General features: G+C 42.4%; 1 non-coding gene across 1 annotated transcript; it reads right to left on the minus strand.

Annotated features, from left to right (window-relative positions):
- Positions 1–14,333: 14,333 nt before the first annotated feature.
- trnah-gug (transfer RNA histidin (anticodon GUG)) lies at positions 14,334–14,405 on the minus strand. Its single transcript has one exon. It is a non-coding gene; the product is annotated as a tRNA-His (tRNA).
- Between the last annotated feature and the right edge of the window lie 3,008 nt (positions 14,406–17,413).

A 17,413-nucleotide genomic window follows, 5' to 3' on the forward strand; every position in this document is an offset into this window, starting at 1 on the left:
GAGGCTCCTGCCGGTCCACACTGCCTTCCCCCTAACAGATTCAGCTACTGAGACTAAAGTTCGTCAGTAAGCTCAATGCATTAAAGTGACTTAATATTTGTTGAAAACTAAATAGGCGTGAAGCTGTAACCTCACATGAACACTCGAAGTCTAGATTTCAGCTGCATGTGAAGAAATCAGCATAAAATCCTTGTGTTGGTGTTTAAACCTGGACTACCAGAACCAGGCTCAGAGGTGTATGTCTGTTAGGTGAGAAGCAAACTGAAACATGAAGGCTTTGAGGGTTTGTTCTCAACACAAAGAAAGATTCAATGCTCAAACTGCCAACTCTGTAAAAAAAAAAATAATTTTTTTTTACAAATCTCAGTTTATTTCTTCATGAAGATCTTAATGAGGCAATCAGCACCAGAGCACTAAAGTTAAAATTAGTAACACCATCACTAACGATGGATTTATTTGACCCAATGTAGTTTTCCTGATCAAATATAGTTTTCATCAAAATATATAATTTTTTTTATAATTAATTATTTCCCAATATGCAACGTCACATAAATGAAAAAATGGAGGACCCTATAAAATGACCTGACGTCAGTGTTCAAGGGTGAAGTCATTTTTGGAATGAAGAAGAGTTCATCCAGCTTTTTTTGCCTCGTGTCTCTGAACCAGCTCATTTGTTGTGTCCACGCCGTTCCGTGTTTAACATGTTTTATGTAACATGAATAACATATTAATATACAAATATATACATGACATAAATTATATATAGACACAGATAAACATCAATAACCAGTGAGAGAAGTCATGTGATTCTCCGACCTCTCTAAGCTGCATCGCAGTGCTGGAGGAGTGCTGACATCATCATTGATGGTTCCTTGCTGGATGAAGGCCTAAACTATGGAGTGAAATCTACTGCCTTGAACTCACTCTTCATTTCTGCTCAGGCTTTTCCTGCCAGCAAGGCAGTGGCAAGAAAAGCAGTCAGCTGATGTCCACAGCTCAACATGAGAAGGACACATTTCTTTTGAAGAAAAAACATTTCAAGGAGTTTTTCCTGCCAATACAGGACAACACCCACTCACAAACCAGTGCTGGACAAGTTCCTTCAAAGCTGTCATGCCTTATTTCTTACTTGTTACTGTCATTTTAAAATAATTGGTTCCATTACGATTGTGTCTGCCAGCACTTGGTGACTGTACAGGAGGTCTGGGGACCGCAGGGCCACAACAAGCCCATTTCCTCAACTCTCCATTGAGTACAGAGGTCCCCAAGTATGGACCAGTGAGGATAAATGTGATAGTGTAGAAGTCCTTTTGTTCTTCAACTTGTCCAACTTGATGGTGAGTCTCCTTTTATCAAGGATTACTGAATGCTTGTGTTATTCATGGCATTGTTAACACTTTATAAACCCTTCATTCAGAGCTGTAAAGAACCTTTAACCTCATATCCCAGACATCAAAGTGGGCCACTAACCGGTGAGATGAAGCTATGCTATGCTGCTACATTCTGAAGAGGTAAAGTAGCAGGTTCTGAGAGTGATGGCTAACCTGGATGTGTTCATCTCCTACTTTAATATCAGCGTCCCAACTTGGAGCTCTGACCACCTCCAGCTTTTTGTTCCTGTTTCTGCTTCAGTCAACAGGGAACTCAAACCTGCAATAGAATCATCAACAACAATGGAATAGAAAACAGAGGAAGACAAAATATCATAAACTTACAAAGCTGAGAAATGTTCATGAAGAATAAATGCACACATTATGATTGAGGCCAGAAAGTAAAACTCCACACCAAATGTATTTTGACATGTAGGGATAATGAACTTGAATGTGTTGAAATAGCAGATGAATGAATCCACTATCACAAGATGGCGTCACAGATCTCACCATCAAGTTGGACCAGTTGAAGAACAAACAGACTTCTCCACGATCACATTTATCCTCACTGGTCCGTACTTGGGGACCTCTGTACTAAATGGAGAGTTGAGGAAATGGGCTTGTTGTGGCCCTGCGGTCCCCAGACCTCCTGTACAGTCACCAAGCGCTGGCAGACACAATCGTAATGGAACCAATTATTTTAAAATGACAGTAACAAGTAAGAAATAAGGCATTACAGCTTTGAAGGAACTTGTCCAGCACTGGTTTGTGAGTGGGTGTTGTCCTGTATTGGCAGGAAAAACTCCTTGAAATGTCATGCAAGTTTTTTCTTAAAAAGAAATGTGTAAAACATTCATTAACATCCAGGCCCAAAGACAAGAGAGGCCAACGCTCCAGGAGTCTTTGATCTCTGAATGCTGAGCATTGATCTCCTGCTTCAGTCTTTGATCTCTGACTGATTCTAAACTAATCAAAGGGTCACATCAGCATATTGGTCCAGTCTACAGATGGTGATTTTACCAAGTGCACTACAGCAGTCCTTGTTGCTGTCTGCTGTTGTGTCACAGCAAAGTAAGGAAACAGCCTGACGGTCCTCAGGAGGAAATTCAACAACCTCCAAAGATGGAGGTGAATCTAGACCTGCTCATGTTTACTGTCCTTGATGAACTTGACAAACACACCACATGTCACACACTCTACAGTTTCAATCTGTTGAGAACATGAAACGTGTGGCCCCAGTGACCCTGCATGAAATTTTTGTCCAATTCAAATTTTGATTCATGACCCAGAACCACTCAAAATCCCTGAAAAATAAAGGTTTGGGTGCATTAAAGACATAAATAATAACATCATCATGTTTCAAGGGGGCTGCAGGATGGTGCAGTGGTTAGCACTGTGGCCTCACAGCAAGAAAGTTCTGGGTTCGAGTACCGGCTCGGGCGCAGTATCTTCTTGTGTAGAGTCTGCAAGTTCTCCCCGTGCCTGTGTGGGTTCTCTCTGGTACTCCGGCTTCCTCCCACAGTCTAAAGACGTGCAATTTGGGGAAAAGGCTGATTGGATTCTCTAAATTGACTGTAGGTATGAATGTGAGTGTGAATGGTTGTTTGTCCCTGTATGTTGGCCCTGTGATGGACTGGTGACTGGTCCAGGGTGAACGCTGCCTTTTGCCCGTAGACACTGGGATAGGCTCCAGCTCCCCCCGAGACCCTGAACAGGAATAAGTGGAAGAAGATGAATGAATGTTTCAAGGTTTTCTTCCCTCAAATCTGAAGGTCAAGCTGCATTATTTGCAGTGCTCATTAGCAGGGGAATTAGCTCCAATGGTAGAGTGCTAGCTTAGCATGTGAGAGGTAGAGGGATCCATGCCCTCATTCTCCAGAATACTTCAGCTTGTTCTGTTGATCAGAGGAGCTGCTGTGTGATGAATGCTGATGTTTGTCCACTGCTGTGATAAAGTGTCACCCTGTTACTGATACTGACCATTTCAGCTAATTCCCCTGCTAATGAGCACAGCAGATAATGCAGCTTGACCTTCATGCATGGTTGGATGAGCGTCACCAGGTGAAGCTTCTCTGGTTGACCAACATGTGGAATCTCTTTCAATACTCCAGTGGTGGTTTAAGTGATGAAAATATGGATTAGTCACTGGAAGTGTGTGTGTGTGTGTGTTTAAAAAGGCAAAAAAAACCTTTTTTCAGCAATAGAACTTTAATACAAACACAAAATGAAAAGCAGAAAAGGCCAGAATCCAAAATATGGATTTACAGAGGAAGCGTGCTGTGCCCAGAACCCAGAGGTTGATGGATCAAAACCATCCTCTACTAAAAGAAGGGAATAAAATAAACTTGGTTGTTTTGAAATGTGAATCTGTTAAAGAGGGGTGGAAATGGTGAGGTAGTCATTGTCCCTTTTGTTTTATTACAGAGACCTCATTGTTACTTAAATAATTTTAATTCTTTACTTGAAGATTCACGCTTTTTCGCTCAAAATGTATAAAACTTCTTGCATGTTGGTGCCCCATCACACACAACAGGTGCACTTGTACTCTTTTCACCTCTGACCCACAAACATTCATAATCTTCCAGTGAACGTCCAATTATCTTCTGAAATCAGTGATGAATCTTTACCTGCTGAGACTCATTGTCTATGACTGTGACTAGCATGTGCTAGCAGAATACAGCACTCCTTCTTCATTGTCTGTCTTTGTCTCTGACCAGCTCTCCTGCTCTCTTTCCTCCTACCAGTCAAAGCAGACATCTTCGCCTACTGATCTTGGATCTGCTGCCTGTTCCTGCCTAGTAAAAGAAGGAACCAGCACCTGGTTCTACAGGCTGAATTAACTCCAGGACGTTGGCCAGCCGTGTCAGTTGAAACCTTATTTGTCCAAATAGAGAAAAAATTTGATCTGATTGTTAATGAAAGATGTCATCATGGCTTTGAAACTGTGGTTGGGGACAAGCCAACATGAGCACATTCATGGAAGAATAGCAATAAAAACAGGAAGTGTCTCATCAGTCTCATGCAACCTAAACTAAAACATTAGTCAGATCAAATTCAAATTAAAGCAAGAGTTTCCATGTCAAAGACAGAATTCCTGATGATGTCATCAGGGCTTTGACAGTACCTAGAATTCTGTCTTTGATCTCAGGAGGACATGAAAGAAACACAATTGAGGAAAGTATAAGAGAGCACATTCAGCTTCATTAGAAACACTTGAACTGTTGAACAGTAGAATTTGTTTGAAACAGTTTACAACACTGAGTGACAGGATTGAAGAGGGAAGATTTTTCTACTTAACATTTAATTCTAACTTAAAACTGGGGATGAACATTCTCAGTAGTTCATATACTAATATACAGAGTAAGTCATGTCATTCCCTTTTGGAAAAAAAAACAAGAAAAAAAACATGTGAAGCTCCTCCCCCCAGCTCCAGATGGTACAGACAGATATGAGAGTGACAAGGAAGCAAAGAAGTGTTGTGCTCCTCTCCAGTGCTCTTGTGTTGTTGTGTTCTTCTCAGCTCCATCATGAAGACGTGCTGGCAGTGGGCGCTGGTGGAAGTTTGCAGCTCTCACTGGAAAGTCCTGAGGCTCCTCCCATTCTGAAGCAGGCAGTTGCTCCAAGCCAGCCGACACTTTCCCTCTCTTGTGTAGGAGTGAAGAACAAAATCAAAATAAAGAATCATCACTCTTTCATTGGGGGAAATTTTTTCTCATTCTAAAAATTCAACAGCTTCTATCATTTCTTTTACAGAATATGTCAGTGATATACTCGGATTTTCTGTTGTGCTGTCAAATTAACTTTTATCGATGCTTCACACTTCAGGTGTGAACGTTTTTCAGTGGGAAAGACATGAGAATGAGGACGAGGCTGATTGATACTCTAAACTGACTCTAGGTGTGACTGTGAGTGTGAATGGTTGTCTGTCTTTATGTGTTGGCCCTGCAATGGACTGGCGACCCCTCCAGGGTGAACCCACTTCACGCTGAAAGCTGGGGAGACAGGTCCCCCCACCCCACAACCCTTAACAGGATAAGTGGAAGAAAATGAATGGATGGATGGATGAATGAATGGATGGATGGATGGATGGATGGATGGATGGATGGATGGATGGATGGATGGATGGATGGATGGATGGGCTACAGTTCAGTCACTGTGTCTCTTGTTCCCACAGTGATTTGATGCATCCTACCAACACAGCAGGACTCACCAGGAGACAATGGATTGTCAGTCATTTTTCACTGACAGCGCTGGAGCCGGAGCCTAATAGGTCACAACTGGCATTGGTGGAGTCCAGGATATGTTTGGACCTACAGAAATTCACAACCTGTTAATGACAACACTTTCATATATTTAGCCCTGCTCACAGATCTCTAATACAATTTTCAAGTCATACAACAGGTTCAATGTTGACCCTTCGACCACCGTTACACTGAAGCAGAGCTCAATGGCAGTGTTGCATATGTTGGGAGGAGCCTGTGGCTCTCGGTTCAGAGGATGATTTGAAGAATTTGTTGTTGCTGAACTGTTTATGCTTCAATTTCTGGACGTTCACTGGTGGAATGTTTGTGGGTCAGAGGTGAAAAGAGTACAACTGCACTTTTTTGTGTGATGGGGCACCAACATGCAAGAAGTTGTCAAACATTTCCAGCAAAACAGCATGAAAATTCAAGTTAAGAATTAAAATTCTTTAATTCAGCGTTTAACTACCAGGCCTCTGGAATAAAACACAAGGAACAACTGACTACCTCACCATTGACTTCACACTGATAACCAGGAGGTAACGTGGTAGTCAGAGCAGCGATGCTCAGGTCTGTGGACTGAACAATGTCCTCTCACTCACACACACACCACTCTTTCATTGGGGCTCCTTTCTCCTTGTTCTGACACAGAAATTCAACAGCTTCTGTCATTTAGTTTACAGGAAATGTTGATGACACTCTGGGATTTCTTGTTCTCCTGCTGTCACTGTCAAGTGCCAGCTTAACATGTGAGAGGTAGCAGGATCCATGCATGTGTTCATGTTTACAGCAGACAAGGAGGAAACCTTGGAGGATTTCAGTGACTTTTAGTAGTGGTTCTCACTTCATCTTCTCAGTATAAAGTTTAAAGCGAGCTGGCCAGGAGTTGAAGCTAGAATCTTCTGATCCGTAGTCAGACGCATTATCCATTACGCCACCAGCCCTGTGAAGAAGCTGCTATGTTCATGTGTGCTTGGTTTTACAGAAAATCCAAACAATGTGGTGGCATTTTCAGGGGACACAATGGTGCAGTGGTCAGCACTGTGGCCTCACAGCAAGAAGGTTCAGCTCTCCTCTGTATTTGGTTGCTAGGAACTTGAATCAATCCTCAGTGGAGCGGTGCTGCTGAGGCTGAGTGAGGCTTGAGTGAGGGACTGAGCAGGAGCAAACAGGTTCAAGCAGGTTCAGGCAAACTCCACTCAGTCCACCAACATCAAAGCAGAGGAACTGAGTTCATCGAACAAAATGGATTCATATCATCTCCACTTGGAATGCTCTGGAACTACAAGTACACTTAAAATGGCCGACTTATGACAACAGAAGGAACTTTGAAGTAGATTTGATTTATTTAAGTCAGTGACAGTCATTTTTTTCAAGAATTTAGTTCAGGTAACTTCATTGTTTTACTAAGATGAGCTTAATGTTATAACACTGAAACAAGATCTTCATGTGTTGATGGATCCATCACAAATATGAGCCTTCCCAGTCTGTCAGGTGGTAGAATTCAGTCAGCACCAATAACAGGAGAGTCAGAGTTTAGAAACCAAAGACAGACATTAAAGTCTCACATTAAAGTGTTATATCTTTGAAAATATACTGCAATACATGAAATATTATATTTCCATGGATGGAAACCTCGTTCTTATATTCTTTAATATACTGCAATAGTAATGGACCCTCTATGACCCTGTAGTGATGAATCTATCAAGGAGTACAAATTATTATAATCAGAGAATTTTGAAGTCAAGTTTGAGATCAGTTTGATCCTCTCTCTCTCTCTCTCTCTCTTTCTCTCTCTCTCTCTCTCTCTCTTTCTCTCTCTCAGGAGCTTTTCAATGAATATTTTAATAAAACGGAACAGGAGACTGAAGAGTGATCACTAAAACCCACAGGCTGAATGGGACATCTTTTAAAAATATTGAACCACTGAGTAAAACCATAGAAGCGCTCCTGTCTCATCGGTGCTAACAAGTTAGCTGTTGAGTGAGTCCAGCTGTGCTGTCTAGGAATCCTGGTAAAAAGCCTCCACACATCAAACAGCTGGTGTGTTGGTGGATCTGTGGATCCTGCTGGAAGAAGCAGGATGGAGCTCTGAATGGTTCCTGTCTAAAAGAGCTTCTCTGTGCAGCTCCCATCAGCTCCTAAAAACAGGAAACCAGCAGATTCAGTGTTGAACAGTGGCATTAAAATGTTTCAAAAGCTGTCCTGTCCACCATTTGTTGGTGCAAAGACATTTAAAAACACCAGTTGAACATTTTCCAAAGTTTTCTGTGTAGGTTCTCATTCATCCAGGTCATCGTAGATCGAAGCGAAGTAAAATCTGGTCAACTGGACGTAAGTTTACGTACCATAGTTTAAAACTTACGTCCAGTTGACCAGATTTTACTTCGCTTCGATTTTCCAAAGTTGCTCTCACCTTCTTTCAAACACCTGGAACGATTTCCTCCAAATCAAAAGAGACTGGTGAAAAAACAACAACAAAAAACTCCTGGAGAATCAAACTCCACCCTCTGCTCCAACTGGACTTGGGACTTCAAATGACCTCCATTAAAAGCCTGCCTGCATCCCCATTCACTGACTGTTGTGCTGTGGGTGTCCTGGACAAACATGGCAGGGATCCTCTAGATCTCCAGGAGTTTAAAAAGAGCAGCTCTTTTAAAATGGGTTCTGGCTCCATTCAGGTTTAGAGAGCTGAGATTAAAATCACACATGAATAAAAGAGGGAACCCAAGAAAACAAGTCAGCGTGAAAGAGGAGCAGATTTTAAAACTCCTCATCATTTCCACCTCCAGGAGTGAAGCCTCCCGGGACCCAAGAGGCTCCAGCTGGCAGAGGTCTCACTCATTTCTCCACCACCTCGCTAACCTGAGCTGTAGCATCTGAGAACAAATCAGTGACCCCCTTCAGTCCAGAGCCAACTCCACAAACTCTGAGCCCCACTTTACCCACAGCCAGCCGGCCTCCTCAACACTGCATGACACACGACGACTAAATTGAAGACTGAGGAGTGTCATCAAGAGATCTGTCACATGCGTCTGCTGTGGAGGGTCAATCTGTCCGTCCACATTCAGATCATTGATGCAGCGACTCTGCTATGATCAAACTACTCAGGATGAAACAGACCAATGTGGACATCAAGTAGCAACTCAGCAGCTGATCAACAGAGTCCTAAGCACCAGTAGAGCCTGTTCATCGTCCCTGGGTGATCTTAGAATTCTTTCTTTGATCTCACCTTGATTTCTCAATGATTTTTTTGTACACACAAATTAGGAGTTGATGGGAGTTGTTGCAGATACCAGTGTCCAACGTCCAGCTTGAACCCAGTTTTTGCCACTTATTTGTCAAGCTAGCAGAGATTCTTTTCACTGCCAAGCTAAAGTGACTTCTGTCAACAAAGGTAAACATACAAAAGGATATTTCTACTGTCAGTTCAAGATTTTTATCAAACTCCTTTTTCATAGCTTCAACCTTCCTCTTGTGTTAGCTTTCTGTTCCCATCTCTTATGTGAACAGGTCAGTTTTGACCCACGTCTTCAATCAGCTGTAAAATAAACTAAAAACAATTTTCGATCATCCAAGTTGTTTCCCATCTCTTGGTTTCCTTGTTAGGCTTCCTTATCCATGGAAATATTGATTTGAATATTTTGTTGTGGGCCTCTGGACCTTTTTTAGTCAGTAAACCCTCGATTTCAGTTAAAAAAATTATCAAATGAACCTCAAGAAAATAATAGAAATGAAGAAAAGGTTGTTGTGTTTCCTGACCATTACTGAGGGGTGTTAGAACACATCTCTGACATGGATTGGTTTGATTTATTATTCATTTTAATATTATTAACTATTGTAACATCCATGGTGTTAGGGGTCAGTTTCCACCCTCATATATTTACTTCAAGAAAAAGACAAAAAAGTCTTTTTTTCAGCAACAGAACTTTAATACAAACACAAAATGAAAAGCAGAACAAGCCAGAACCCAAAATATGGATTTGCAAGGTCAAACAAACAACAACCAGTCAAGCAAACCAAACCAACAGAAACCAACTACTGGTTCAAAACCAGGTTTGTGTGTGTGTGTGTGTGTGTGTGTGTGTGTGTGTGTGTGTGTGTGTGTGTGTGTGTGTGTGTGTGTGTGTGTGTTTGCAGTTGAACCACAATCCGTTTGTCCTGCTGTCCTGACTGATTGGGCAGACCTGACTCCTCTTTCTTCTGGAATCTGGTGGACTGAGTGGGTTGTGGCTGTGGCTGTTCTGGTTGGTGTTGAGGCAGGGCTGCTGAGGAGGATGCTGGCGTGGTTGCTCTCTGTGTTGCTGATGGCATGGATGGAGTGCTGGGTGAGCTCTGCAGCCGTCTGAGCAAGGCTGCAGCGTCTGGGTCTCGGCATCCGTTCCCTTCCCTCAATGTGTGGCTTGACCAGGGAATTTCCCAGCTCCTCCAGAAACATTCTCCACTTGCTTTTCTTGGTTCCACTCTTGGTGGATGTGGGTCCACAACACCAATGCATTCTATGCAGACACATCAAGGATGCTGCAAAACACAAGAATCCACCTTGAGACTTTCTCTTCAACCGTGTTGAGGTCTTCATGGCTGTGATGATGCAGGTTGTCTTTCTTATTTTCGTCTTACAAATATTTATAATAAATAAATATATGATAAATGTTATATTTAGAAAATCAGACAGCACAAAAACAGAAAATGGCACCATATCATTTACATTTTCTGTCATACATCTGAATGTGTAGAATCTTTTTGTATAAGACCCCTCCATTTTGTAGGGCTGGTGGTACAATGGACAACGCGTCTGACTTCAGCTCAGAAGATTCCAGGTTCAACTCCTGACTCGGCTGAAAGTGAATGTAGAGCAACTTGTCCTGCCAATATTCCATCCTGAATAACACCTGTCCTGACTGGCAATTGAAGTAGGCTCCAGTGGTGAATGCTGTCAACAATGTTCCCCAAAGCCACCATCCAGCATTATACAAAGTATGATCAGAGATCCCATTGCAAAGTAAAGTCTTCACATACTCATACATTTAAACACCCATCTAAATAAATTCTGCTTCTATGCACCATTAAAGTACACAATGCATATTCATACACAAATATCCACATATGTACAGTACAGAGAACAAACAAGAACAAGTACAGAGTGAATCCTGGAGAGAAAAGGTGAGGTGCATCAGAAACAAGAGCAGATGTTTGAAAATGCTTGATGATTTGAAGATGAGAAAGGAAGTGAGAGACCGAAGTGAGGAGGAAAGGTTGTTCCAATCTGATGGAGCTTTAAATACAACCGGACAAAGCAGAAGGCCGTCCCCACTGATCCTGGATCTGCTCGACATTCCTGTTTGTTAAAAGGAAGGTTTTCATCACCGCTGTTGCAGGATGTGCTTGCTGATGGAGAATTGTTGGGTGTAGATTCATTGAAGGAGTTTGGTACTGGACCTGCTCTACTAGTGAAGAGTCATGAGAGAACTTTTGTTGTGATTTGGTTCCATACAAATAAAAATGACTTGACTTGATTTGGTGCCTCATGAGGAGAAAATTTGGGCACAAAAGTTGGACAAGTGTTTGTGGAGGGGTGTTTTTTTTTTTTTTTTTGCAGTGTTGTAAGTCACTGTAACTGCAGCTGAATGATTGAACTTTCTCCAAATATCCTCGAGATGGTTTCCAAATGGGGCTGCACGGTGGTGCAATGGTTAGCACTGTGGCCTCACAGCAAGAAGGTTCCGGGTTCGAGTCCCGGCTCGGGCGCGGGATCTTTCTGTGTGGAGTTTGCATGTTCTCCCCGTGCCTGCGTGGGTTCTCTCCGGGTACCCCGCTTTCCTCCCACAGTCCAAAGACATGCAATTTGGGGACTAGGCTGATTGGACACTCTAAATTGACCGTAGGTATGAATGTGAGTGTGAATGGTTGTTCGTCTCTTTGTGTTGGCCCTGCGATGGACTGGCAACCTGTCCAGGGTGAACCCCGCCTCTCGCCCGTAGATGCTGGGATAGGCTCCAGCCCCCCCGCGACCCTTACTAGTAAGGAATAAGCGGAAGACAATGATGGATGGATGGTTTCCAAATGAAGAAAATATGAATGTGCGATGACCAGTTTCTTTGCTGATTCTAGGCAGACATTGAAACAAATGATCTCTACACTCTAGGTTGCATTGTGAGCATTGTGAAAGGAATTGAAAGTTGTTTCAAGTATGAAGGGAAAATCAAGTAGACACATTTGAAAATAAATACTGACCAATGGAGTTGCCTTTGGGACTCCTACATTAAATCATGATGGGTACAATCCAAACACCTGAGCACAAATCTACAAAGACTATTATATCAGACATTGAGAGGACAAAGATTGATGTCTGAATGTGTTAGGACCGGCTCAGAGGTGCAGCAAAACATGGTAGCAGCAAACCAGCATTTATTAAAGTAAATAATCAACCATGTGAGGTGTGGAAGTCAGTGTCAGCAGTGGAGGTGAGTGTGTGATGTGATGTCAGTGTGTGCTGCATGTTGTTGGTGGAAAACAAGGAAAAACAAAAGGACAACAACAGCACGCCGGCTGAGCGCAGAAGGGAGACAAATGTCTGGGAAGGCGGGGTTAAACAGGCCTAACTGGGAACACTGGCCCGGTGCTCCCAGTCACCCTAATGACCAGGCTGCTCCAGACCTGCAAAGACACAAACACACCCACCAAAAGGACCCTGCACACACAACGCTGCATAGGACCCCAGGCCTGGGGCCGTCACCAGTGTTCCCATAGAAACCACCACCGTAGTCCAATATTGGGAACATGAACTGTGTCATAATACTTTTCCAGACTTCTTGTGGAAAAAGTCAACAGAGCGACAAAAGTAATTTTAGCCCACCAGATATTTGCTTGGACACTGAGTTCATGTGAAATTTAAATGACAGCTGAGAATCACGCCAGAGGCCTGGATATTCAAAGTCTTCAACTTTTGCTTTTGTTGTTCCATCAAGAAAGCCAATGAGCCAGTTAGTTGACAACCAAGAATCAGGTCAAACGGAAAACAACATACGATATGAGGTTTTTCTTGTTTCTTGATGGGCAGCCAAAAATATTTTCAGCATTGGATCATTAAAGTCTGTTTCATTTCTGATGTCGTGTTCAAAAATAATTGCTCACCTAAGAGGATTCTAAAAAGTCCGACTTTCTCAGTGATATTCTCTTCTCAGGCTTTCAAATCTTTTAAATTTCCATTTTCCACAAGTGAGTAGAAAGTTGTTACTCTCTTTGAATCCAGGATTTAAATCTAGGGTTCATTTTATGAGGCTTGAACCCAGGATTAAAAGCACATCATTAAATGACTTGTAGTGATATTCTCCTGTTAACATTCCAAATTATTCATTGAGATTTGGACATTACGGAAACATTTTTCCAGATTTTGATGGGCCAGTACAGCAGGAACTGGGGCTCATTCATGTCGTGGTTTAAATTTGAGCCTGGGTTTCTTCCCCTGCAAGATAAATCTGGAAAGCATTTTGTTCAATTCAGAAACGGTTTTGAAGGCAATTTCTCCAGTTGGTCCTGGAACTAGAAAGAGATCTTGTGGTAGGACATTTGTTTTTACTCTATCAATCCTGTGACTCAGACTCAAAAAGGAAATGGAGTTCCATCTTCTTCTATCATCTTCAAGGAGTTCTGGCCCCAATCCAGGTGGAGGGTTTCCTCCATGTGTTCTGGAGGTGAGTGATTAGAATGGAGAATTTATATCCAGCAGAGCTTCCAGTGTTTCAAAGAGTTTTATTAATGCAGGTCCTGTGTTAGGGGGCTCACTTCAATATGTTAAAACATCATCAGCGTCCAGCGCCACCTTGTGTTCTTCTCCATTTATGTAGACACCTTTAATATTTGTGGTCTCTCTCAACCACTGTACGAGGGGCTCGATATGAAGAGCTGGAAGCAGCAGGAACTGGGGGGTCATGTCTCATGGTCTCTCTTATTTTGATATCCCATTTGTGTCCTGTTCTTCCTGTTTTAGTTTGATGTCGAACCTTCCCTCTCATTTTCAGGTTACTTCACTTGCCCTTGTCTTCTGTTTGCCTGAGTCTCTCGGTGCATCTGAATAGACGTCAGGACTCAGAGAGGGAACGACCTCAGCAGAGACTCCTCTATTTAGAGGAAAGGAGAGCTTAGAGAACACTTTTTTGACATCATTCAACATCCTCAGGGACGATCGTTTACAAAGTTCGATTCAATATAGGACACATAAAATCACACCACATGAAGCAGGCTAATGAATAATAAATCAAATATAAAAATGCTTCATTTTAAGATATAAAATATCTTGTGAATATCTGGAGCTTAATTCCAGCAGCAGACCTCCTCAGGTGATGGAATTTATATTTGACATGTTTACCATTAAATGAGACACATTTGCAGTCCATTGAAATCTACTTGTGTTCATGGTGAGTTGATTTCAAAACATGAGCTGACAGAATCTACGTTTAGGGAGGAACCACCATATCCAGGGGTCTGGACGTTTTTGTAGTCAGAGCCATCAAAGTAGCAGACTAAGCTAGCAGACATTAGCATGGAGAAAAGACTGATACCTGGAGCCTACTTTTGGGTCTGGTCAAGTGATAACAAAATAATATGACATCATTGTCAGACTGACACCTGCTCAACACTGACCAAACACCGCCCTATTGCATTGTGGGAAAATTCTGCTTGGTTTGTGTCCATCAATACACACAAGAAATTTGTCTCATGCTGCCGTGACCCGGAGTCGAACCGGGGTTGCTGCGGCCACAACACAGAGTACTAACCACTATACGATCACGGCCTCCTCAACAGCAGATTGAGCTTCCATGTCTTTGTCTCAGATGAGATCAAAGAAAGAATTCTAAAATCAAACACAAAACTCTGAGATCAAAGGTTGATGTTCCCCAAGGTTCAATTTTAGCTCAGACCCTCTTCAAGGTGGAACCAGCAGAGGAGCTCAGTAGAGACAACTGGACAGCAGCAAGACAGAACAGAGGCTCTGCACAATGGCAGGAGACAGGAAACAGGTTTGGACCATCTGGGCTTCTGTCCACTTTGATGGTTTTTAAAACATTGAAGGAAATTGTAAAAATCAACATTGTGTTTAAATCATGATTTGTAGTTGAGAGTGTTTGCTCATCTGTTCCAGAAGCTTCTTCTAGAGTTGACCCTGAATGAGTGGAGGGACCTTTTTGATCATCAGGACTGCTTTTTGATGCCCTGATGGTGCATCGGGGTCATCATGGTCCTCCAACATCTGCAGGGGTTCCAGGACTGTTGTGGTGTTTGTGGGAACTGCAGGGAGAAGCTGAGAACTGGAGAGGAAGTCCTGGACACCAGCAGACCTCTCAACACCTGCAGCATTTTTTCAGCTCCACCAAACCCAACATTCACTGCCTCCTCATCATCTGGGCATCAAAAGCAGCTCAGACCTGCTGCAGCTCAGCAGACCTCAGCCATTTTTAGGATGTCTCAATGATTCTCCTTCACATGATTTTCATTCAGAAACAATAGAATTGTCAAATACCACAACAGTTTTCAGCTTGCTGGTTAACAGTATTTCAACTTCCATTCCACTGTGTAATGGCAGTGACTGATGTGTACTATATGCAGTACTAATCAAGTACAGCCCTGACTGATACTTTATCTCCAATGCTAGGAAGGATAAGAATGTTGAAATGGACCCAGCAGGAATAGAATCTCAAGTCATGTCAACTTTACTGAGCAGCACTCAGTTAATTTCAGGAAACACAAGACATTTTGACCACATGTCAATGAAGTAGTCAGCAAAATAAATATGACACTAAACAGTAGTTGAGGGAGAGCAGAGCTGGAAATAAGACATTACTGGAAGGGGAATAAATCTAAAACACGCAGAACCAGAACACAGCCACAGCTTTCTGTCATTTTCTGTCTCAAATACTTGACAAGTTTCAACTTGGTCCAAAACCTGCTCACCTCTCTGGGTGTCAAGTGTATCTGCACCGTCTGACCAAACTTTATCAAATGTGTGAATTTTATTTCCTGCAGATCAACTCTGGGCAGTGTTGATTGCAAGAAGAAAAAAAAGTGGGAAAAATAATGGAGTCTTTGCCAGAAGTTCCTTCTGGCTCAGGCCCTAAAAAGTGCTGTCAAGTAACGTTAGAACCAAGCTCTGGACCAAAGTCTGGTGCTTTTTCAATTTTCAGTCAGTGAGTAATGTTCTATTCATTTATGTAACTCTATCTCACATTGATACAGAGAGTTGTTTTTAGTCTTTTAAATCATGTGACCATCATTATAACAGCTGTTGACCTTGTTTGAACTATTTGATGGTGCTAAATATTGCCAGCTTGCTAACATTTACGAGCTAACGTTAGGTAGCTACTAATATTATTTTCTAACTTCAGGCCTTAAATTTGGGATTGATTGTGGAAATTGTTCACTTCATCTTTGTGAGCCCAAGGTTTTGTATTGATGATGTCATTGTAACTGCCTTTCTGATTCTTTGCATACATAAAATTAAAATACAAATGTTAGCCTGCTCTTGTTTGTTCCCTCAGCTGCAGGTTTGACCACTGGTAGCTTAGCTAACTGTTAACCCATGAATGTTTAATTGTGTGAGTTTTTCCTTTCAGTTTTCCATGATGGAAGACAACTCAACACAGGTGGTTTCATCACTTTCAGTTGTCTGAAGATTGGAGCACCATGAACCCAGAGGCTGATTCCTGAAACCATCAATAAAACTCTGCATTCACTTCTTCTGAATGTTAAATGATGATGTTTTGATTTATTCTTCTAGAATCATCTGAACAAACCCTCCCTCAACACAGTTGAAGCAAAACTCTTTGGCCTTCATCTGACAGGATGAGTTTCTTTTCCCAGTGATTCCATTGATAAAGTGAAAGCTTTGCATCTCTCACTGGAAAGTCCTGAGGCTCGTCCCATTCTGAAGCAGGCAGTTGCTCCCAGCCAGCCGACACTTTCCCTCTCTTGTGTAGGAGTGAAGAACAAAATCAAAATAAAGAATCATCACTCTTTCATTGGGGCTCCTTTCTCCTTGTTCTGATACAGAAATTCAACAGCTTCTATCATTTATTTCTCAGGAAATGTTGATGACACACTGGGATTTTTTGTTCTCCTGCTGTCACTGTCAAGTGCCAGCTTAACATGTGAGAGGTAGCAGGATCCATGCATGTGTTCATGTTTACAGCAGACAAGGAGGAAACCTTGGAGGATTTCAGGGACTTTTCGCAGTGGTTCACACTTCAGGTGTGAAAGCTTCTGAGTATAAAGTTTTAAGTGAGCGAGCCAGGAGTTGAAGCTAGAATCTTCTGAGAGTAGTCAGTCATGCTATCCATTGCACCACCAGCCCTGTGAAAACCTCTTCATGTTCATGTGTACTTGATTTTATAGAAAATCCAAACGATCTGGTGGCATTTTCAGGGGACACAATGGTGCAGTGGTCAGCACTGTTGCCTCACAGCAAGAAGGTTCCAGATTTGAGCCCCAGCTGTGGAGTCTGCATGTTCTCCCTGTGTCTGTGTGGGTTCTCTCTGGTACTCCAGCTTCCTCCCACAGTCCAAAGACATCAAGAGGGGACGAGGCTGATTGATACTCTAAATTGACTGTCGGTGTGACTGTGAGTGTGAATGGTTGTCTGTCTGTGTGTGTTGGCCCTGTGATGGACTGGTGACTCATCTAGGGTGAACCCCGCCTCTTGTCAGAAGGCTGCTGGGATAGGCTCCACCCCCACACACAAACCTTGACATATAATCAGTGGAGAAAAGGAAATTTATCAACACTCATGACTTCATCTGTTTTGAGAAC

This window comes from Aulostomus chinensis, chromosome 4, assembly GCF_037954235.1.
Source record: "Aulostomus chinensis isolate RoL2024-O1b breed Wild chromosome 4, RoL_Achi_v1.0, whole genome shotgun sequence".
NCBI classification, from domain to species: Eukaryota; Metazoa; Chordata; class Actinopteri; order Syngnathiformes; family Aulostomidae; genus Aulostomus; species Aulostomus chinensis.